General features: G+C 41.6%; 1 long non-coding RNA gene across 1 annotated transcript; it reads right to left on the bottom strand.

Moving 5' to 3' along the window:
- Window positions 1-1,702: 1,702 nt before the first annotated feature.
- LOC142249487 (uncharacterized) lies at window positions 1,703-24,795 on the bottom strand. Its single transcript, XR_012725063.1, has 4 exons — window positions 24,620-24,795; window positions 24,196-24,225; window positions 24,020-24,056; window positions 1,703-1,833 (listed from the first exon to the last, which is right to left on the bottom strand). It is a non-coding gene; the product is annotated as an uncharacterized LOC142249487 (long non-coding RNA).
- Window positions 24,796-25,121: the final 326 nt, after the last annotated feature.

Raw genomic sequence — 25,121 nt, 5'->3', positions numbered from 1 at the left:
CTTGGCTGCGTTTTTGAAGATGCAGGATGTCAATTCTTTTTGTCAGCGTTTTGAGCCCTTCCAGTCAATAGATTTGACTGAAAAAATGTAAAATGAGATAAAAAAACGTAAAAAGCGCATGCGTTTTTTACGCGTTTTTTTGCCACGGGTGCGTTTTTGGGGCCAAAAACACTGCATCTTTGTGGTTAAGAAAAGATGCAGTATGTGAACATAACCTAACACTACAACAAGGACCCCTATAAGAGTTTGTACACTTGCATAGTTTGGCCAAAATATCAGATTAGGATTCAATGTTTTTGTTTGTTTCCAGTCTGTTTTTTTTCACAGACACAATCTTTAGAGCTATGCACGTGCCAGTTTTTTGGGGTTTTTTTTGCTTTTAACAGATGGTTCACCTAAATAAAAAGAGACCCCTGGGGCTTTCAGGGCACAGTCATAATAGCATAGGTATGTGATAGTTAAAAAAAAAAAAAACAACAACAAAAACAAAAATGAATCATCTAATTAAAAGAAAAATATAAAATGGTCAATGTTTGGGGGGTTTTTTGTACAGGCTTAAAGAGTACCTGTCATCTCAGATGAATTTCAGAGCAAGCTGTCTGTGTGTACATGAGGAATGACACTATTTTCTGGACATTATATGACTTGTATCCTGCATTTATTACCCTTTTTACCATCTGCAGTCTCCATCTGTAATCTCCAATTGTCTCTGAGCTGGTGGGTGCAGACTAAGTTTACGGTTCCACTTGCGTATAGCTTCTGATGGGAGAGCATCGGCAGTTATATGCCAATTTTATTATTATTATAGCGCCATTTATTCCATGGCGCTTTACAAGTGAAAGAGGGTATACGTACAACAATGACCCGCTACTGTGAGCATGAGCCGAGAGTCATGCGACTGTGATCCGATCTAGCGATCATATCACAGCTGCGGAGAAGAGGGAGAGAGCGCTTTCTCCCTCTCCTCCCCGGCCTGTCGCACCTTATTTGTAAGACATGCGAGTGCAGTGCGATGTTTCACACGCTCCCATAGACTTGTATGGGGGTGCGTGAGCCGAGATTCACTACCAAAATGCAGCATGCTGCGATTCATTCTGCATGCTGCTGTGGCATGAGAAATCAATCACAGATGGACACTGACCTATAGTTTTGCACTAGAGTGAGAGCAATCAGATGTTTTATTGGATTGCACTCGTCCGTGCAAAACGCAAGTGGAACTGAGGCCTAACTACTATAATTACCTCCCATACACAGAACACACAGACATGAGGGGGTCCTGTTCTCCTTTTTCAATGTAGCACATGTTTAGTGACAGCAGCACGGAGGGCATTATACAACTGTACTGAGCAGTGTAGCTGTGAATCCAGCCTGTGGTGAGATAAAACCGTTGCTTGAAGATGCAGCAGGATCTCCCGATCTCTCACTGTGCTGAGTGCTCCACACTCTTCCTTACACCTTCCCTGCAAAAAAAACTATAATAGGGGGTATAATCCGGTACCTTAAGTGACCGTGTAGTCAGTTTTGCTTTGATCAAGATGGATTTTAGTATTTATTTTTTTAAAGTTAACAGTGAGTTCATGAGAGAGAGGGATAGAAAGAAATGGCTTATAAGAGGAGAAAGATGCATTACCAATTTTTTTTTTTTATATTCACATAGGCTATTGATTTATGCAAAATTTGTTGACACAACAGCGACCATTTAAACTCATAGAAAAAAAATAAAAATGTAGAAGATGATGTATAATACCTCAGAATCTCATAGTAACGAATGGGATCAGTTGAAGATTAAGTCTATCCCCACAGAATCGTTAAGTGCTGCGGAATATGATGGCACTATAAAAATAAAAAAAAAAAGTATTTATTGTCATGGACTTGTTCCAAGTATTAGGCATTTTGTAAATTCCTGGGTAACCATTGATGATTTCTGTGGTGATTGTGTGGGCGATTATTACCTGGCACACCTTTACATTCACATTCCATTTACAAAATTCAGTAAAAAAAAAAAAACAAAAAACACAACAAATCAATGTAGTTTTCAATATATTCCACATTTAAAAGAAAACAAAAAGAAACAAACAAATTTGCTGTGTTCACAATATTGAATCAGATTTGCCAAAGTTTAAAAAAATATAATCAATTGAGAAGTGTGGAAAAAAAATACTTTTATTTGCCACCGTTCTTTTGTGTGCCTCGCTAGGATTTTATCTGCATACTTATTGGAAATAGTCAAGATACATAAATATAAAATACACTATCTTTGTATTGATTTACTTTATAAGTGGTTATATTCTATTGTTCCTCACTTTCAGCGATTTCAAATTTTTGAGCAGTTTTTTCTTTAATAGCAAAATTGACAAAAAGTTTTCAAATTCTTTTCCTCAACGATCAATACTTTATTATTTTTTTTTATTTTGCGCTGTTTTTTTTTTTAGGATAAACTGGGGTCACGGAAAATATAGCAAGGTGTAGTATGCAAAAAAATTTCCCCCACAAAAATAAATAAAAAAAATGCAAATTTGTCAGGCGACGAGAAAAGAAAAAGTGATAAGGAAAAAGGGCACCGTCTCCAGGGAGTCATAGCCAAGTTAGAATTAGGCCGCTTTCACATTGCGTTCTGTTCTCCGATCATTGTTCCCATCCCCCGCAAAACGGATTTCGGACGTATGCTCCGACGGGGCCACTAACTAGGCCATGTGCGCACGTTGCGTTTTTTCATGCTCTTCCGCAGCGTTTTCAACTGCAGCGTTTTAATGCAAAAATGCATGCGTTTTGATTTCCAGGCAAAGTCTATTGTAAATCGGGCTTTCTTGTGCGCACAATGCTTTTAAAAACGCAGCGTTTTAGTTGCTTAAAATTTGTCAAAATCCCTGCGTTTGAAGAAGCAGCATGTCAATTGTTTTTGCCATTTTGGCAGCGTTTTGCCAACATTAAAGTCAATGATAATGATCAAAGCGCATACTAAATCAAATTCCAAGCGTTTTACATGCTTTTTTGATGCAAAACGCATGCTTTTTTGACAAAATCAAAGCATGTGTTTTTAACATTATAGTGAGTTCGTGACGTCTCCTTTTTCGCACACATATAGCCCGACTATAAAAAAAAAAAGAAAAACAATAATTTAACGTTATTTTATACATAAATATTAGATCACATTAATCTTTTTATTAAAATTAGCTATTTTGTGTATGATTTAAATCATGATATTTGTTATAATTTTTTCCCATTTTTTTTCATAGTGTTTGAATGTTTAACCCCTTCACCCCCGGCCACTAAAACACCCTAATGACCGGGCCATTTTTTGCAATTCTGACCAGTGTCACTTTGACAGGTTATAACTCTGGAACGCTTCAACGGATCCTGGCGATTCTGTACTTCATGTCAGTGGTAAATTTAGGCCGATACTTTTTGCGTTTATTTGTGAAAATTTAGGAAATTGTGCGAAAATTTCGCAATTTTCAAACTTTGAAAATTTATGCCCATAAATCTGAGAGATATGTCACACAAAATAGTTACTAAATAACATTTCCCACTTGTCAACTTTACATCAGCGCAATTTTCGAAAGAAATTTTTTTTTCGTTAGGAAGTTAGAAGGGGTCAAAGTTCATCAGCAATTTCTAATTTTTCCAACAAAATTTACAAAATATTTTTTTTAGGGACCACATCACATTTGAAGTGACTTTGAGAGGCCGAGGTGACAGAAAATACCCAAAAGTGACCCCATTCTAAAAACTGCACCCCTCACACTGCTCAAAACCACATCCAAGAAGTTTATTAACCCTTTAGGTGCGTCACAGGAACCAAAGCAATGTGGAAGGAAAAAATGAAAATTTTACTTTTTAACACAAAAATGTTACTTTAGCCATAAAATTTTCATTTTTACAAGGGAGAAAAGAGAAAGTGCACCCTACAATTTATTGTGCATGTTCTCCTGAGTACGCTGATACCCCATATGTGGTAAAAATCAATTGTTTGGGCGCACGGCAGAGCTCGGAAGGGAAGGAGCGCCATTTGAATTTTTGAACACAAAATTAGCTGCACTCATTAGCGGACGCCATGTCGGGTTTGAAGACTCCCTGAGGTGCCTAAACAATGGAGCTCCCCCACAAGTGACCCCATTTTGGAAACTAGAGCCCTCAAATATTTTTTCTAGATGTTTGATGAGCACTTTGAACACCTGGGGGCTTCACAGAAATTTATAACGTTGAGCCGTGAAAAGAAAAAAATATTTTTTTACCACAAAACTGTTGCTTCAACTAGGTAGCTTTTTTTTCACAAGGGTATCGGGAAAAAATGCAACATAAAATGTATTGTCCATTTTCTCCTCAGTACGCAGATACCTCATATGTGGTGGAAATCAAATGTTTGGACACACGGCAGTGCTCGAAAGGCAAGGAGCGCCATTTGAATGCAAAATTAGCTGCACTAATTAGCGGACGCCATGTCAGGTTTGAAGACCCCCTGAGGTGCCTAAACAATGGAGCTCCCCCACAAGTGACCCCATTTTGGAAACTAGAGCCCTCAAATATTTTTTCTAGATGTTTGATGAGCACTTTGAACACCTGGGGGCTTCACAGAAGTTTATAACGTTGAGCCGTGAAAAGAAAAAAATTTTTTTTTACCACAAAACTGTTGCTTCAACTAGGTAGCTTTTTTTTTCACAAGGCTATCAGGAAAAAATGCACCATAAAATGTATTGTGCATTTTCTCCTGAGTACGCAGATACCTCATATGTGGTGGAAAGTAATTGTTTGGGCGCATGGCGGGGCTCAGAAGAGAAGGAGCGCCATTTGACAGCAAAATTGGTTGGAATCATTAGCGGACGCCATGTCACGTTTGGAGACCCCCTATGGTGCCTAAACAATGGAGCTCCCCCACAAGTGACACCATTTTGGAAACTAGAGCCCTCAAATAATTTTTCTAGATGTTTGGTGAGCACTTTGAACACCTGGGGGCTTCACAGACGTTTATAGCGTTGAGCCATGAAAAGAAAATTTTTTTTTTTTTACCACAAAACGGTTGCTTCAACTAGGTAGCTTTTTTTTTCACAAGGGTAACAGGAAAAAATGCACCATAAAACGTATTGTGCAATTTCTCCTGAGTACACAGAAACCTCATATGTGGTGGAAAGTCATTGTTTGGGCGCACGGCGGGGCTCAGAAGAGAAGGAGCGCCATTTGACTTTTCAAACGCACAGACGCAGTGCACTGATCGGCCGCTGCAGGACGCACGGTCGGATGCGATAAAAAAAAGCGTCGGGGATACGTAAAAAAAAAAGTCACGCCAAAAATTGACCATGGATGCAGATACGTTATGTGCATGCCTGATCAGCACTTGGCGGGACGCACGGACGGATGCGATACAAAAAGCATCGTGAATACGGAAAAAAGTCACGCCAAAAACTGACCACGGATGCAGATCCGTTATCTGCATCCCTGATCAGCGCTCGGCGGGACGCACGGATGGATGCGATACAAAAAGCGTCGTGAATACGGAAAAAAGTCACGCCAAAAATTGACCATGGATGCCGATCCGTTATGTGCATCCCTGATCAGCGCTTGGCGGGACGCACGGACGGATGCGATACAAAAAGCGTTGCAAATACGGAAAAAAGTCACGTCAAAAATTGAGCAGGGATGCCGATCCGTTATCTGCATCCCTAATCAGCGCTCGGCGGGACACACGGACGGATGTGATACAAAAAGCGTCGGGGATACGGAAAAAAAAGTCACGCCAAAAATTGAGCAGGGATGCCGATCCGTTATCTGCATCCCTGATCAGCGCTTGGCGGGGCGCACGGACGGATGAGGTGTAAAAATGGACAGGGGATACGGGAAAAAAAAAAAAAAAAAAAGTTATACTCACAGTACCCAGAGGACTAGCAGGAGGATCACTGACCAGAAGAGCTGCAGAGGAACAGATGGCAGAGAGATGGACAGCTTTACAGGAGCAGCAGGCAGATCAGCAGAATGCCCAGGAAGGACCCAGCGATGGACGCAGATGTGATCAGGCCGGTGAAGACAGGTAAGAGGACGTCGGGGGAGAGGGGGGGGGGGTGAGAGCAGGGGGGGGGTGAGAGCAGAGGGGGGGGTTGAGAGCAGAGGGGGGGGGAGAGCAGAGGGGGAGGGGGGAGAGCAGAGGGGGAGACCGGAGAGGGAGCTGCAGAAGCAGAATAGAGATAATGGGGGAGGCAGTCAGATCGCGGGGGGAGCAGATCGGGATGTCGGGGGGGGGGGGGGGGGGGGGTTGGGGGGAGCAGATCGGGATGTCGGGGGGGGCAGATCGCAGGGGGGGCACGGCAGGGGCTATCACGGCAGCGCGCAGGGGCACCACGGGAGCGCGCACGGGCTGCAAAGTGAGCACAGTACTCACGTGCAGCAGCAGCGGTGACCTCAGCTACGGCGGCGGCGGCAGCAGCAGCGGTGGCGTGGTACCACAACGCTGCAGACATGTTGGGGGAGGGCTCGCAGGCCAGCACAGGCCTGGGGAGGGCGGCCACCGGCAGATCAGACCGCCCCACTGCACACTGATTGGAGCGATTGCGCGTCATAGCACGATCGCTCCAATCAGTGCTGCAGGGGCTGGGGGCGGCATGTTTGAGGTCCACCTATGATATGCTGCAGCAGCTGCGGCATCTCATAGCTGGATCTCACAGGATCGCACTAATTCGGGCATTATTTTTGCCGAAATTAGTGCGATCGATGTGGTTGGCGGTTCAGATTTGAACAGCCAATCACATCGATCGTCGATAGGGGGTGGCGATGCCGCCCCCCCTGGGGTCAAGCAAAGGTCCCCTGCTGTAAGAAACAGCAGGGGACATCATTTGAAAGCCGTTGCTATGGCCACGGCAATCAAATGAAGTTTAGGCCGTAAAATTACGTCCCTGGTCGTTAAGTCACGTTAAAATAGGACGTAATTTTACGGCCCGCGGTCGTGAAGGGGTTAAACTTTATTTAGTTGTGTATTTGTATTGAAAACGCATCTGTCTTTAAGCACAGAAAATGCATGTAAAACACGGAAAAAAACCCGCATGCGTATTTCCAGCGTTTTTGCAAGGTACTGGACGCAACGTGCGCACATGGCCTAATGGTGCAGACAGAGTCACAGTGTTGTGCGCTATTATTCACCATTTTCGGGAGTATACGATCTCCGGAGGCGGATGCGCAGACGTAGCAAAAAAAAAAAAAAAAAAAAAGGGGGGGGGCAGTGACTGACATAGAGGAAAAAACACTATTAATACATGTACATACAGAAAATAACAAATGCCTAGATATAAAACAAACCTTACAATACTTTCTTTTGCAAAAATTGAAAAACTGTGTCAAAGAGAAAAACTGCAGGAGTTTTCTGGAAGGAAAACAGGAAGAAAAGAAAAATGAAAAAATGTGGGGAGGTAGTATTTGAACCCAGGAGATATATATTATATATATATATATATATATATACACATATATATACACACTACTTGGGTTGTGTATTGGTATTGGTGTCCAGGACCAAACCTAAGTACAGAAGAAGAACAGGGAACAAAAAAAAAAAAAAAAAAAGGGGTGGTAATGTGCTTTTTTATTTTTATTTTTGTATACTTTCCAAAATGTTTATTGGGGGAGAAAAAAAAAAAAGGAATGCTTTGTTTTCTTAAATTACAAAAAAAAATAAAAATAAATAAATCAGCAAGAATGAAACACATGCCATGTTTACAGGAAATGCAATAATTTTCCTTTCATCAGTAGTGCACCTCTCCCCTGTCTTCCAACTTCCTGCTTGCCCGGGGAGCGGTGCGCTCCTGATGATTGAGAGCTCATTACAGTAGTATTATTGTGCCGCTGGCTGGAACTGTTCGCTCTTCAATACTGCAAGCACAGGCAGGCGGCTTTGCCTCTGCAGCATCGGAGGGACACAGAGCGTCAGAGCAGCATTTACAAGCTCGCATTACATGCCTAGAAGATTGGCCACTTCTGATAAGACTGCAGAGGTGGCCAGTATACTTGGCAATAAGCTGTAAATTATAGATTTAAAAATCCATCCAATCATAACAAAGAGTTGTTTGGGTTTTTTTTTTAATAATTGGTAAATAACACAGTTTCTTGTTTTTTACAAGCACTTTGTAATTTTATCCATTTGGCAAGGTGAGACAAGCCCTTTAAACCAGTCTTAGTAAATGAGGGTGATTAGCTTCAGTGCTAATATACATCCACATGCATAGGTATAACTGATATCAGCCTCTTATAACGCAAGTGGACGGTTTCCTGGATGACACCAGTAGGGCTCTAGGACCCGACATCCAGGATGGCTCAATCAGGGCGGTGCACGGCTTCAGAGAAAATCTGCAGGAAGACGTAATTGCCAGAAAATTATATGTGGGCAGGGAAATATGTTATTTACCGAAAGTGGAATCCTCCAGGCTCCTCCACTGCCTAATAGCCTGGAATTCCCATAAGTTATTGATTGAGCCGAGATTAATAGATCAGGGTGTAAGAGCAACAGCTTGCCGTAAAGATGACAGAGCTAAGCATATTAAGCAGGAGAGTAAAATCTATGTAAGCGGCATCTTATTATTTCAGTATCTTTTTAAATAAGATGTGGATTTTTGCAAGACCGGAAATGGACTGTGAAATGGAGCAGATTTTTGACTCCTATGGGACAGATTTCTGAAATTCCTTGATTTCTCAATTAAAAAAAAAAAAAAAAAAATGTTTGAGAAACTTATTTTTTTTGTGTGCAGCAAAGTGATGAGAAAAAGGAGGAAGCGATAAAATGCGTTCCTGGAGGAACACTGAAATGTAAAAAGAGGAAACAGAGTATTACAAAAAGGTATTGCACTGATTAATCCGCAGCTCACAGCGCACAGGGCCGAGAGGGCAGAGGTCACATCATTTGCAATCGTTTGAGGTCGTAAATTGGAAATGAAAATTGAGGAACTGGCAAGAGTATACAGACTTGGTGAGCAGGTTCATCCAAGGCTAAGTGCTCACAGCGGCTGAGCATACACTCATGAGGCATACAGTTGAAACCAGAAGTTTACATACACTATCTAAAAAGACATCTGCAGGTTTTTCGCTCCACTCTCTATAAAGACACATCTGCAAGATTTTCTCACTATCTGACATGAAATCAGAATGAACCTTTCCCGTTTTAGGTCAATTAGGAACCAAAATTATTTCTATTTGCCAAATGTCAGAATCATGAGAGAGAATGTTTTCAGGCATTTTTATTATCTTCTGCAAAGTCAAAAGTTTCCATAAACTAAGTACTGTGCCTTTAAACAATATGGGGCAGCCCATATGATGATGTCATGTCTTTGGAAGCTTCTGATAGGTTTATTGGCAACATCTGAGTTAGAGACACACCTGTGAATGTATTATAATGCACACCTGAAACACACTGCTTCTTTGTGTAGCATCATGGGAAAGTCAAAAGAAATTAACCAAGATCTCAGGAAGAGAATTGTGGACTTGTACAAGTCTGGTTCATCCTTGGGTGAAATTTCCAGATACCTGAAGGTGACTCGTACATCTGTACAAAGAATTATACACAAGAATAAACAAGATGGGAATGTCCAGCCATCATACCGCTCAGGAAGGAGACGGGTTCTGTGTACCAGAGATGAACGTGCTTTGGTCACACATTTGCATATCAACCCAAGAACAAAGGCAAAAGACCTTGTGAAGATGCTGGTGGAAGCTGGTAAGATTGTGTCATAATCCACAGTGAAACGAGTTTTGTATCAACATGGGCTGAAAGGCCACTCTGCCACAAAGAAGCCATTACTCCAAAAGCAACATTCAAAAGCCAGTTTAATGTTTGCGAATGTGCACAGAAACAAAGACCTTAGTTTTTGGAGACATGTCCAGTGGTCTGAAAGCTAAAATTGAACTGTGTGGCCATAATGACCATCATTACATTTGGAGGAAAAAGGGAGAAGCTTTGAAGCCTAAGAATACCATCCCAACTGTAAAACACGGGGGCGTCAGTATTATGTTGTGGGGTTGTTTTGCTGCAAGAAGGACTGGTGCAAATCTCAAAATAGATGTCATCATGAGGAAAGAAGATTATGTGGCAATACTGAGGCAACATTTCAAGATGTCAGCCAGGAACGTAAAACTTGGGTGGAAATGGGTCTGCCAAATGCACAATGAGCTGAAGCTACTGCCAAACTGGTTACAAAGCGGTCTAAGAATAGCAAAGTCAATGTTTTGGAGTGGCCATCACAAAACCTTGATCTGATTCCTATTGAAAATTTATGGGCAAAGCTGAAAAGGCCGCTGCAAGCAAGGCAACCCACAAACATGGCTCAGCTATACCAGTTCTGTCAGGAGGAATCGGCCCAAATTCCACCAACTATTGTGAGAAGCTTGTGGAAGGAGTTCCAAAACGTTTCCCCCAAGTCATACAGTGTAAGGGCAATGCCACCAAATACTAATGAAATGGAGGAAACTACACTGTGCAGAAAGGAATAAAAATGCCTAAAAACATTCTCTCTCTCTCTCATTATTCTGGCATTTGGCAAATAGAAATAATTTTGGTTCCTAATTTACCTAAAATGGAAAAAAATTTATGCTGATTTCATGTCAGATAATGAGGAAAACCCGCAGATGTGTCTGTATAGAGAGTGGAGGGAAAAACCTGCAGATGTGTCTTTATAGAGAGCAGATGGAATTGTCTGGTTTCAACTGTATGTACGACAGTGGCCACAGTCTGAATGGACAGGTAAATAAATGATAGGTAGATGCCTATCCAGAGACTGCGCTAATCGGGGAAGGGGGGGGGTAAACTAAGCACCCGCCCAGTGTCCGCATCCACAAAAGGGGAACATGCTGCTCTTGCAGCATCTCCATTAAGTGACCCGAGGATGCACAGCATTGGTTTTATTGTATGTAATCAATCCTCCATAGTCCTGGAACATAACTCTTAGCTTTTTGCCAGTATCAGGTCCATAGTGGAGACAGAGCAAAGGAGCGACAGGACCAGGAACCAATGTATAATCTTGACTGTGATGTGTATCCCCCCCTCTTCTCCATTATGTCTGTGTCAAAAAGTCCTGCAAATCAAGGGAGGTAGCAGGTGTCAACTAGATCTACAAATGATCAAATTTTCAAGCATCAAGCTCCAATCTGTGGCATGTGGCAGAGACATGAAACCCAGATTGAAATAAATGTTTTGAGCCATACGAAACCAAAAAAATTGGATCAAGGCATATGGAATGATTGTCTGAGGATTCCAGTCTACTGACGTGTCAGTTTCCGCAACCTTTGGGGAGACAGAATACATGGACTGAGAGACTTGGTTTATCCCTCTGGCAGATAGCAACACGCCTAGGCTAAGGCTACATTCACACTACCGTCTTTTTGCATCAGTTACAATCCGTCGCCTTGAGGAAATACGGTATCCTGCAATATATTTTGCAGGAATCCGTTTTTTTCCCCATAGACTTTTATTAACGATGGATTACGACTGATGGCATTGCGTTGCATCTGTCACGCGACGGATCTGTCATGGAGTGACTGACCGTCGGGCGGAACAACGCATAATACAACTTTGTGTGCGGTGAATCGTTTTTTTACTGTGAGCATGCCCACAGTAAAAAAAAAACCATGATCGATTGTAAATTCAGTTCCAGCGGCCGGAATGATCAGCTGATCGGCAATCGGCTGGCTTTTGTGAACGATCAGTTGATCAGCTGGCGGCCGGCTTTTGCGAACGACCGGCTGATCGCCTGGATTTTGTGAACGATCAGCTGATCGACTGGCTTTTGTGAACGATCAGCTGATACCCTTTCAAACAGTAAAAAAAAAAAAACAAAAAAAACAAAAAACCACAAAATAATGGATCAGTTTCTTTGCAGCATCAGTCACATCAGTTGTGCCACTATCTGCAACACATCCGTTGCAACAGTTACACAACTCATTGTGACTGATGCAAAAAGACAGAAGTGTGAATGTAGCTTAAGAGGTCAGCACTGATCAACGTTGAGTGTCCCAGTGTTTTGGAGGAATGTGACTAACTGCAATGTCAGCACAAGATGCACAGAGGCAACCTCTGCACGAATGGATCAAAAGACTATAAGGATGTGATCCATTTGGTACTCAAAAGGCATATAGTGTCTAATGACCTCACACCACTGCTTTCAAGGGACATCATGGTGCACAGAAAGATAGCAATGGGGACTGGACTAGAGGTCTTTCCTCTTCAGCAATAAGTCCCGCTTTTGTTTTGGACAAAATGTTAGAGATTGGTCTGGAGACCACATGGGCAGCAACATGAAGAGTTATTTACAGGGGAACATCACACTGGTCTGGTCTTACTTCTGGAGCACAGTGCAGAATGGTACAGTATACAGAACCTCTGTAGTCTACATTCCAAATACACCAACAGCTTGGCATTGCATTGATTTGGCTGTGGAACCAGTGGTGTGACCACTTCTCCAAAGTGAACCAGGAGCTGTTTTCTAACGCTAGGCTGCATGTTGCTGCTGCTACTGTGCGCAGCTGCCTAAACATACTCACATGGCGCGCAGCGTCTCCAGACTTGTCCCAGATGTGCTCGATGAAAGACGTTACTGGTTGGCAACTACAGAGAGAGCCGACAGCGTGCATCCATTTTTACATGGCTAATGGGCAGATGATAATACACAGCATAAATTGGTATCACTTGCCACTATTGGTACCCGTCTTTCCACTGAGTCACATGCGGCTGAGATAGAAGGGATTTTGTGAAATTTGAACAGTTTCACACTATTCCTTTATGAATCAATCACGTCACATGGTGCATCATCCAAAAACAGGAACCTATGGGTAGAAACCTACTCACTTCATTCTTACTAAATACAGACTTATTTATTCACTAAACGTGCATTACTACATGGACCTTTAAATAATTCTCCATCCAATTCTTTCTGTAAATCTATGAACTCTAAGGTATCCTTACAGTTCTGAAAGCTGTCAGCTAATTCGTCTAACCCCTTCCAAAGGCAGTAATATACAGAGCCAAGAATGTTTATAGTTTCTATGGCCGAGCAATTTCTTGCAAGCCTTATAGGACCAAGCACAATGCCAAGTGTCAGGTGTAAATCCACCACCACTGGAGTTTGGAGTAACAACATACAAGATATTGTGAACAATTGTAGTTTGGGGGAAAGTCCTTTTCTGCTGCCCATGATTGTGTCCCAAAGACCAACAGGACCGGCAGCACACATCCCGGACCTCTGCCCCATTCAACACCTTTGGGATAATCTAAAACGAAGATTTTGAGCTCAGACTCTCCTCAACATCAGTGTCTGACATCACATCTGGAAGAAGGGGGCAATAATATTTACAGAAACCTCCAAAATCTCGTAGAAAACTTTCCCAGAAGAGCAGGAGCCCATACATGTGTAGAGGGACCAATGCCACATTAATGTCTATGGATGTAAAATGGGATGTCAGTTAAACATTTGTACATGCGTGTGAGAAAATTGCATTACATTACATTTTTTGGCCAGTCCTGCAGAAATCAGCTGACGTTTCTCTAATAATGTACATTTAGGCACTTGATGAAATAAGTCTTCATTCCTAATGCAAGGAGTAGTTAAGCAAAAAAAAGGCTATGTTATCATAATCAGATATAAGTGATTAGATTGTTCTATAGCCGGCGCATACATCCAAATCCTATAACAGCGCTACACACATGATAACTTTGTCTTGTATTCCCTCTCCTGGGAAAGAATATTTGCAGGTCTGAAATGGTAAAAAAACACTTTCTGCCGAAAGTCACAATCACATAACTAAAAGGATTCGGACATGGAAAATGATGCCACCTACGGGCCAATGTGTTACATTAACAGCTTTCTTATAGATCCCTGAAAAGCTAGAAATTTAAGAGGGCAAAATCAGCTACGTAAACATTTGATCCTCTACAGAAGAGCAGACAGAAAGATGAGGCCACTGTGTAAAAGAACAGTATATGGGCCCTTTGCCGTCCAATAGCTCATGATAATGCACAATTCTACCTGTGGCCCCAAGGGAATCATGAATGGACATGTCATAAATAGGTGACATCGTCATTCACCAAGAATCTACAATTTTGCTCCAGGCGAGGTGATAAATAACATTAAGAGAGATAAATAAGTTGTCTTGTAACATCTACACTGATACCTTATGAAATTCTGCATCACCTGGCAACTTTTGGACTCTGAGAATGCGCTATAACCAGAGGAGACTATAATGATCATGTTTACACCTACTGTATAACTTGAGAATAATTTGTATGGTATACATATTTTCTATACGAGGAGAGTACAAAAATTATGTCTATACCTACTATATAATTGGAGGTTAATTTGTATAGTATATGTATCATTTTCTATTCTGCTTTTGAATGACCCCTGAAGAACCTCCTGTTGGGAGGGGAAACACGTCGGGTCGATTAGGGGTTGAGGGTTGATAGCATCGCAACCTCCTCACAAATATAGTAATTGGCAATATATTCAGAACTATGTCTCAACGCAGAATCAACTAATCTAGGGCAAAGTGTTGCCCTTAGGGATCTTGACTGTAGGACCCTTGACTATAGGACTGCTTAGGAATATAATTTTGGGTTATGCTTAACTGACATTTGTTTTTTGCTCCTAAATAGGGGAAACACATAGGAATATAATCAGAAGGGGGATATAGGTCTCTATTGTTTGTTTGGCACTAAATTGTTTGCTATATATTGTGGAAGTGTTTATCTGATTGCTTCGGTTAATAAAATTAAAGTTTATAAAATTAAGGAGTTTTTTAGTCTGTGAATACGTATGGCTGCACCAATTGTCTGTCCACTTCTGCCCCTAGAGATTATCAGTTTCTGACACAGGCTGTATTTACAGGTGAAGCTGTGTCCTTTTTCCTGTAACATAGCCCCAGGCACATCTACCATGTTTCCCCCAAAATAAGACACTTCTATTAATTTTTGCCCCAAAAAATGCATTAGGGCTTAGTTTTGGGGGTAGGGCTTATTTCTGTAGAAACATGGGTTGGTTGTAAGTTTACCCCCCCCCCCCCAGGAGAATCAGAGTCACCAGAGCCTGGACGACCTCTGCGATCCACAGTGGGTGCTCCCACAGGTCCTTGTGTGCGCACGACACCGGTCCTCCCCTGCTTCCAGCCAACAAACACCAGATTGCAAGATCATTATACAACTAAATATACACACACACACATCTAGTGGTAACGTACTGGTTCTGGCCAGCAGCGCTTTAAAACGTGAGGACCTGCAATGCAACGCATGTAGGACCTGCGGTGGAACGCATGTAGGACCTGCGGTGGAATGCATCGATACATTCCACCGCTGACCCTCGCGTTCCATGGCGTACCATTTGGTGTCTGGTAAGTATGATTGTGGGGTCGGTCTTCTCCATTGTCTACTTTGGAGGTGTCTACTTTGCTTAATGAAGTATCTTGCAGTTTTATTTAACTTTTTTTTTTTTAGCTGCATGGACACTTCATTATTGAACCGCAACTAGGGTTTGTTTTTGGGTTAGGGATTATATTCAGGGGAAACAAGATATTAGCATCCAGAGACATGATGCATCATCTGTAGCAGCTCTCCTCACTGCAGAGGTCATGTGCATTTAATAATATCAGCCCTAACAGAGATAAATATACTCAGACTGCTGCAAAATCTGCATGGGTCAAAACAGTGATTTCAGCCAAACAAATTAAAAATGAAGAAGGACATACTTCCACTAAATTCACTAGAAAAAAAATCCCAAAAATCAAAAACAAAAATGCATCAGTTTCCCTGGTGGCCTAGTGGTTAGGAAATAGATTACCTGCATCAAAAATAAATTGTGATTTCATTGATACATTGCCCTCTTGCTCATTCATAACAATATGCTTTGCTGTATAGATACCTTTCCGGTTACTTAGAGCTATAGTTGATTGACTATCATACGGCCAGGGATTTATATATATATACATACACACACATATACATACATACATACATACATACATTATATATTAATATATATATATATATATATATATATATATATATATATATTAATATATACATATATATATTAATATATACATATATATATATATATATATATATATATATATATATATATATACACACATATACATATAATATATATATATACATATATATATACACACATATACATATAATATATATATATACATATATATATACACACATATACATATAATATATATATATATATACATATATACATATATATGTGTATATATGTATATATATATATTATATTTATTTTTATTATTTTTTATACCTAAAACCCCTAGCTATTTTTGTTTGATGCCAAAAGCCCTCTATATATATGATATTTATTGCATATTATTGTAAATGTAGGATACCAAATCCAATATTATATATTTTTTTCCTTCACTACTCAGGCATGTATTGCACCTCCTGGCATGGGGATCTGGTAGACCGATGTAATGTTCTTAAAGAGTGTTTCCTTAGTTAAATTACTTTAAAACTGATTGAGTGAGGTTTGTTCCTATTATTTTGCATTACATTTTAGATATAAAAGGCATCAGTAATTGCCAACATGAGGTCACAATACTAATAGCTATAGGATGCAGTAGCCCCTATAATAAAGGTGAAGCAGCAGGGGTGCACATACTGATGAAGCAGGTCCCCCCCCCGACAATTCATAGAGGGGCGCTGCCTAGAATTAGAAAACAAACAGGATAAAAAAAAAGGCCCATATCTCTGCATCATGTGGTAGATGCAAAGAAAAAAAACTGAATACTCAGAGGAGCAGTGGGAATAAAATAAAAGCAAAACCTGTTGGCTCTTGACCTGGTGACATCCCTTCATGTGTCCCTCTTTTGGATATCAGATGGAGCTCTATGGATACAGTGTATACACCAGGAAAAGTTCCTGCTGTAAACGGTATAAAAAGAAAAGCCGAAGGCAGACAGCCAAGGCGACTACAGAACAGGTTTTACTGCATAACTCATTAGGTTTAGTTTACGGTAATGAGGCACAGACCTCTCCAATGCAGATGATCAGCTCCACATTTAGAAAGAAAAAAAATATGCAATTTACCAATGAACCCATAAAACCTCATCACCCCCCCCCCCCCCTTCACAGATATCCTGTAATTCAGGAACCAAAACTCCTGCCAAAAAGCTGAACTCTGCCTTCTACCGTAAGAAGGGAAGAGGAGGGAAGGGAAAAGATCTGTGTCTACAGCAAAGTACAAGACAACAACCAGATACTTCACTCACACATTCAGGAAACAACACGATCCCTCGGGGGCTACAGAGATCCAATGAAAAATCTATTATAGCCGCGATCTGGTATATAAATTAAAATGTAACTTTTATTCTCCCTAATTAAAATATGAAGAGAAGCCCAAATATTCACACAAAAAAATTAAGTGCTCAAAGTGATCCAGTGCAGGATATAAATGGATAGGTCTCACTATATTGCTTCTCCCGAAACACCGTCCACACATGCATCCCGGAATGACTGGAGGGGTGGCCATATTACCTTGTCGTACCCCGTGCAAAATCTCCAGGGCCCAAGTGCGGTCTATCCCACTATTTGTGTCCCAATTGTCCACAGCTGTGCAGGGGGGACTCCTCAGGGGAGGCAAATACAAGAAAATATGGGTCTTGGATAATGGGACCCCAACTATTTTACAAACAGAAGGAAATATACAAAGGTTTATCCAAGTAAAAACACCTGTGCAGCAAATAGAAAGGGTCAGTACACAGTGGCAGTAGGCTGTGTGCACACATTGCGCTTTTCACTTTTTTTTTCTTTTCTTTACACGTGGTTTGTGGCAGATTGTAACTCAGGATCAATAATGTACAGAGTTACATTCTATGCACAAATAATTTGTGTTTAAAAATTACTACTTTGCCAGTAAAACGTATTGCAACAAGGAGAGCAGTACTATAATAATTATATCCTTGTACATAAGGTGCACTATTGTAGTTTAAAAAGAAACTACACAGATAGCTCCACATATTATGTGAACTGCAACACTACACAGTTTCAGAGCATGCCATCATTGGGTAGTTGATGCTGTATTATAGTAGTTTTATTCTTATACATAGGAGCAGTATTATAGTATTTATATTCGTGTACTTAGTGGTAGTATTATAATAATATACTCAGTATTGTGGCAGTTAATCTTTTATTTTCACTTTGTTTATACAAGGTTTATTGTTTTAAAATTTTAAAAAAAATTAGCCTATTTATAATATATACAGTATATTTTTTTCTTTAATATAAAAGCAAATGTGTCCTCTTTATCTTCATGCCTTGGAGATCATGTCCCCATGGGAGATTGTACCTATGGACATTTCTGCAGATATTTCCGCAGGTTCACGCAGCAACTCCCCAGAATCCGCAGCTATCCATTGGAGCAGTATTTCTGCAGTGGTTGCGGTAAACCTGGGGAAACAGTGCAGAATTCCCACCCTGTATCTCCATAGTGGAGGAGCGGGAATTCCGCAGATAATTCCACATCAATAATGGACATGCAGTTACATGCGGCTGCGGGAAATCCGCAGCATTTTACAATACTGCAGTATTGATACAGCACTCCCTAAATTCCATAGGATAACATGGGGAGTGTCTTTGTGTAAACCCACAGATTTAGCTGGAAAATCCACAGGTTTTCCACGGTTACTTTCTCCCATGGGCACATGGCCTTAGAGATCATTTCAACTTAATTGTTCACAGTAGCAGCAATTTTGACCAGGGGTGCCCACACTTTTACATGCCGCTGTTGTCTTTGTCCTGTAAGTAACTTCATATAGAGTTTATTCTCAGTCAATGAATAAACCAAAATTTAAATGTGTTTTATTAGCTTTATTGCAATTTTTCATAGGAAAGCAAATATTCAGACAATATATTGGAGAACAAAGTAATATGGACGAGCGCAGTCTTCCGGTTCCTTGTAAGCGTATGACGTTAAGATGGCTGCCATCCTTCAGTTATCACAGTACTGTACCTTTAGATTAGACAGCATCAGCACTGTGATAACTGAGCCAGGGTAGCCTGTCAGTCACAGGGTCCGCTACCAAAAAGAGGATGTGCGACAATTTGTAAATTTTTCCAAAGTTGTTGCCTATTAAGTTTAAAAAAAACAAAAAGAAACAGCAAACCCCAAACACTCACAGTATATTGCAATGCTATTACTTTAGCATGCAGTACAAAAAACTGACTCTAGAGGGCAGTATTACACAACCTAAAGCAGGAAGACTGAACTGATAAGCAGGGGCCACAGCACTGCAGCAGGTATTGCAGCCCCCTTGGACGAAGAACTTTATGCGCTTACTGCATAATACTGTCAGTTAATACATACACTTCCAGGAAGCATAACAGAGGAACAGCACAATGTCACTCAAGCATTTACTCCATGGCAAATGTAAATAGTCCCTTTACTTTCGTATATTCTCATTTGATAGCCAATGTGAAAAAAAACCGACAATATCCAAATCCCTTAAAAGGAACCTGTCAGGTGCAGTATGCACCCAGGTGTATGCACCCTGGCTTCAGAGACACTCACTGCCCATGATCAGAAGTTGTCCGCACTTCCAGTGTCTGAAGCCAAGGTGCATACACCTAGAATCAAAGAAGCTCAATGATGACAGGTACAAAACCTTTGCATTGCGCTGCCATGACGCTGTGCACTGTAAAGCATGGTAGCACACCCACAGGTACGTGCTAACAAGCGAAGATGGCTGACTAGCCAGGAATCAAACACATCCGTGACTAGTCCCTGCACTCATTAGCATCTCAAATCGATCTTTAGAAATATTTTATCTACAGATAGGTTTATGTAGGTTTCTATATACACAGGGACAGTTAGGCAGGGACCAGCAATATGCACCCAGAACTGCTTGTGGCTCTGGGTGCACAAAAAAAAAAACCCAAAAAAAAAAACAAACCACCAAACAATCTATGGACATCTCCCTTCTGTCTGACTTCTAGTCCTCTGTTTGCTGGCAAGTGCAATCAGTCTCTAGCAGTAGAGGTGCTGAGATGTTTTATAGAGTTTCTGGCCATGCCGTGGCCCCAGTATGGTGTGCGGGGCAACGCCATGGTCTCTGTTCTCCTGTCTATCAATTTGCACGCAGGCATAAAAGGAGCAGAGCTTTCAGTCCAGGGCAGGAGCAATGCATGCGACAAAGTAAGGGAAAGGAAGTTACTGCACCTATAGTACTGGCAGAATGCTGATTGAAAAAGATCCTCTTTCTGATTAGGAGTGAATTTCAGGTCACCAAGTATAAGAATCAGGACAATTCCCGGACATATTAGACTGCAACAAGAAGCAGTTTTAACTTCTAGAACTTCAGGTCTGCAATACTATGCTTTTCTACATGTTAAGACAGGTATGCCTTGATGTCAGAGGACCAGAAGTGCTCCTTTAGACATAATGAAACTGAAACTCATGCTGTAGAGGTCCCTAACTGCCAAATATGGTAAATTCTGGAGTCCTAGGGTTGTCCACTCCCGTCAAGTTGTGAAATAAAAACATTGATCCTTTCCTGGGTGTCAATCAATCTCAGATGCTAAAATGGTCGTCCTTCATCCTGAAAAGGTAAAGCACATACTCAGCAATAAATGATCCGACAGTGTATCACTGTATACCTAGGGAGATCATGCCGGAGTCCAGGAAAGCTGGGTGTCCCACCGAGGAAGCCTTAATAAAAGGGAACGTTATCAGTCGCTGCAGATAAAGCGCGGGGCTATTTATGGAGCAAATGTAATCCCATGAGACCGTGGAACTAAATTATAAAGGCGGGTGCGGGTGGTTGGCGCGCCTCCAATGAACAGCATCGGATGAAACACGCTTTACAAAAAACACTCTTCTTACTGCTGGTGGGTGATAAAAACAGACTGAAGGGGAGGATGGGGGCTTCATAGAATGAAAAAGCGCTCAGGAGGCTTTACATCAGTTTTTTTATTTAAATAAAATTATTCTCATCACCAGCTTGCTGACGGTTTCCATGTACCTGCCTCAATTTCCTTCTGACATGCTCCAGTATTGCACCGCTTGTAAATAAAATCTGTTAATAGATCTATACAAGAGAATGTTTTAAATGGTATATGATGAGCTTCTTACCTCGTCTTAGGCATTGGGTGGACAGTAACAGCCGGGGAGAAGTTACCTTCTCAAGGGGGACAGTCTTCATCCTAAATGGCTTGCCCACTAGAGCAAGTGCAGCTGCTTATGGAGGAGAAAAAAAAAAAAAAAAAAGACACACACACACACACTTTTGATTAAGAATTAAAACAAAATTTACCTACTAATTACACACATGATGGGACCACATAGGTTTAGCCAAAACTTGTATTTCCCATAATTACCATAAGTAGTAATTTTTCTTTTTTTTTTAAAAAAAAGAAATCAGCATTATTTTGTTCCTCTGTTATTCCTCCTGGAAATATATTAATAAAGTCACAATGGGGTGTGTGTCCCTATACAGAGTATCTAATCAGTACTGACCACTCTAGATTGACAGATTCCCAATTGATATAACTCAGTTGTCACTGTAGTCAGAAATTTCCATGAAGAACAACTGAGGAACATCACACGTTCATTGGTAATTCTGAATCACTGGAAGATTGTATTCTGTTTACTCTGCAGTCATACATACAGTTTTTTTTCTGCCAAAGTACCACCGTAAATTGATTCAAAACCAAAGTGAAATATAATGGAAGTACAGATTCCTCTTCTTCCTGTGGTGTTCACTCCTCGTTTTTTCTCTCAAACGGCATCAAATACTGCTATGTTGACACGACGCGACTGCATCACGAGTTTGATGTGGATTTTGGAGCAGAACCCACTCCAAAAACCTTGGCAAAAAAGGTCGGTGGAAACATAGCCCTATGTTGACACTATAAAATCAGGTGGGCTAGTCGCAGCATTTAAATTTTTATTTTTTCTTCAGTAAAAACAAATTTTGCAGCAACTTTTTAAAAATAAAATAATCTTGATTTTATGTAATCACAGCAAAAAAAAAAATAATTAAAAAAATAAAAAAAAAAATATATGCAACACAATTGCATCAAGTGAACATACCCTGGCAGAGGGTTGTACAGATTGGATTTTATGTATCTATACTGATCTGGATGTAAATAGGAATTTAAAGGGAACCTGTCACCAGATTTGGCCCCTATAAGCCGCACCCACACCACTGAGCTCTTATATACAGTATTCTAGAATGCTGTATATAAGAGCCGAGGCCGCTGTGTAGAACAAACACTTTTATAATACTCACCTGGGGTGGCGGTCCGGTCCGATGGGTGTCGCTGCTCTCCGATGCGGCACCACCTCTCTGCTGCGATCTCCATTCTCCTTCTCAGCCCAGCATGGATGAAGTGTCCTACGTCATCCACTCAGGATGGCATTGTAGTTCCTGCGCAGGCGTGACAAAAGGTGAAAGACCGCCTGCACATGCGCACTACAACACTTTGATCTGCCCTGAGCAGGATCGCTTAAGTGGATGATGTAGGAAAAGTCATCCGTACTGGGCTGGGAAGAAGGAGGACGATGATTGCCTCAGAGAGGAGGTACTGAACCGGAGAGCAGCGACATCCATCGTACTGGACCACCCCTTAAGTGAGTATTATAAAAGGGTATATATATATATATATATATATATATATATATATATATATATATATATATATATATATATATATATATATATATATATTCTACACAGCTACCTGGGCTCTTATATACAGCGTTCTAGAATACTGTATATAAGAGCCTACTAGTGGTGGGAGCAGCTTATAGTCAGCAAATCTGGTGACAGGTTCTCCAACTTTTGATTTTGCAATAATTTAGCTTTATTTTCAGAACCTCTTAGAATGGACTTCTCCCTCCACTTTGATGGGTTTGAAAGCTCAATAAGCCCATGGCGTTCTAGATTGTAGTGAGCAGGACCCTCACTCCTCCTGTACTGTTACTTTGTTTTTATTGTCTACAATTAAGCTGGGAAATGTACAAAGTGCTGCGGAATATGTTGGCGCTATAGAAATATTATTAAGAAGCTGAGGCTGTATTAAAACAAGAACTCAGCTTTTGTGGGGTCCAAAATCCACCTATCCATATAACAAAAATGTGCCATAATGTGGGAAAATGCAGATGTGTCACCCCAGGATTTAATGAAATCTACACATTGGTAAACAAAACGCAGATATGTTGTTACTTGTCACAAAGACCAGCATCTGGCAAATCAGGACAAGTCCCCACTCAACCCGGTTCTCAATTGTGTGGAGCAGGCTCAGCCTGTGTCATAGGCCGGAGTCACACTTGTGCGAGTCTGGCATCTCATTACCAGACACGGCCGCACACTCCTGACAGGAGCGGGTCACCTGCATGCATTTCTATGTAGCTGATTGGCTCCTGTCCAGGCAGCGGCAGGTTGCGCTGGGTGAGGAGATGAGAGTCCCGCAAGAGTCACTTGCATAAGGTGTGATCAGGAAAGATTAACCCAAGATGCTGCATTCAGGCTGGACAGCAGCATTTAAGGGTATGTACACATGATCCACACACGCTGTGTCCTGGATGCAGTGGGTCTTCTCCTGTTTGATAATGCTAGCGTTGTCTGAAGGAAAACACAGCCGTCTGTGTCCATGATCTGGGCACTGTACTTTCACTGTGTTCTCCTTGTGGAGAACACTCACGGTTCTGCAAGCATAAAAATTGAGACTCGGATAATGGAAAAAAGAAGCACAACGGGCAGGAGATTTCTGTAAATCCCATCCACTGTGCTTGTACTGTTCAATGCAGCAAAAACACGCCTCCAAAATGCTGCTATTCATGATCATGGGCGCAGAAGAGGTTGTAAATGGGGGGAGATGCTGCAACCCCTACATGTGTGCATTGTGCCAAGGCATAGTCATAGGTTATCGGGGACCTGCGGATATGTGCCTGTAAGTGTCTGTAAGTGTCTGCTGCAATTTTACAATATGGTATAGTGCATTGTACAAGTAAGTGTAGATTCAAGTCCCATAGGAGAATAATAGTACCTGGTATCACCCGCTTTTCCAGGAACACAGCTAAAAACTAAAAATTTAAAAAAAAAAAAAAAAAAAAAAAAATTATACAGAAATACAATGCAATGGCAGAATCCCTGCTTTTTGCACTCCCTTCCCGCCCAAAAAATAATGGATAATGAAAAGAAAATTCAGAAAGTTATACGAACCCCAAAATGGCAGGAGCCTGTGCTGCAATTCTATGGAGAGAGACAGAATATGTAACAGTTACTAGAAGGGGAGGAATGAAAACAAAAATAAATAAAAAGTAACATCAACATAAGCAGCAAAGCAAAACCTGCATCAGGGAACATGAAGAAGTCAGGAAAGGGTTACAGGTGTGGCGTCTCCAGCGCTGCTGGCAGGCTCCTCCCCGGTGCCCCCCGCCCCTCCTGCAGGAGCGCTCCTGTAAACAGCTATATTTATAATGGTAGGGCAGGATAAAAGGGGCAACAAATAGGGGGCAGCCGGCCAGCATGAGACCCCCGGCCCCAGCACCCCCAAATACACTGCACCGTGCGCCACCGCCTGTCCGTGCAGAGCCCGCGGAGCGCACAGCTGTCAGGCGGCACCTACCTGGCGGGCAGCACCTACCTGGCGGGCAGCACTCTGCAGGCAGCACCCGGCGGCCCCCCTGCGCCTCCTGCCGCCCCCGGCCCGCAGCCGCTCTCCCCGGCTCTGGTCTCCGCCGTGCGCCCGCGGTCACCGGAGGAAGAGCTGGTGACGCAGCAGCAGTAACGTGACTGTCGCCATTTTTGTGTTTTTATTAAATCTCCCCGAGCCATGTGATGGGAGAAAAAAAACAAACTTCCGGGTCTCATGACAGGAAAATAACAAAAGGCACATGAGCCTGGAACAACATGGGGGAGGGGCGGGCAGAAGCGCAGGAGGCTGGCGCCTGTTCACACTGCGGTATAGGACACAACTGGACCCCAGCGACCTCTACAATGGTCACTTTTTTCCACTGATGGTTTTACCCTCATACCCCCAAGACGTGTATATATACTGTGTATACGTCTTGGATGTACGAGGCAAATATATATATATATATATATATATATATATATATATATATATATATATATATACTAGAAGG

This window comes from Anomaloglossus baeobatrachus, chromosome 8 (genome assembly GCF_048569485.1).
Source record: "Anomaloglossus baeobatrachus isolate aAnoBae1 chromosome 8, aAnoBae1.hap1, whole genome shotgun sequence".
NCBI classification, from domain to species: domain Eukaryota; kingdom Metazoa; phylum Chordata; class Amphibia; order Anura; family Aromobatidae; genus Anomaloglossus; species Anomaloglossus baeobatrachus.
The sequence above is the reverse complement of the archived record's forward strand: the minus strand, read 5'-3'. Positions and strand labels throughout refer to the sequence as shown.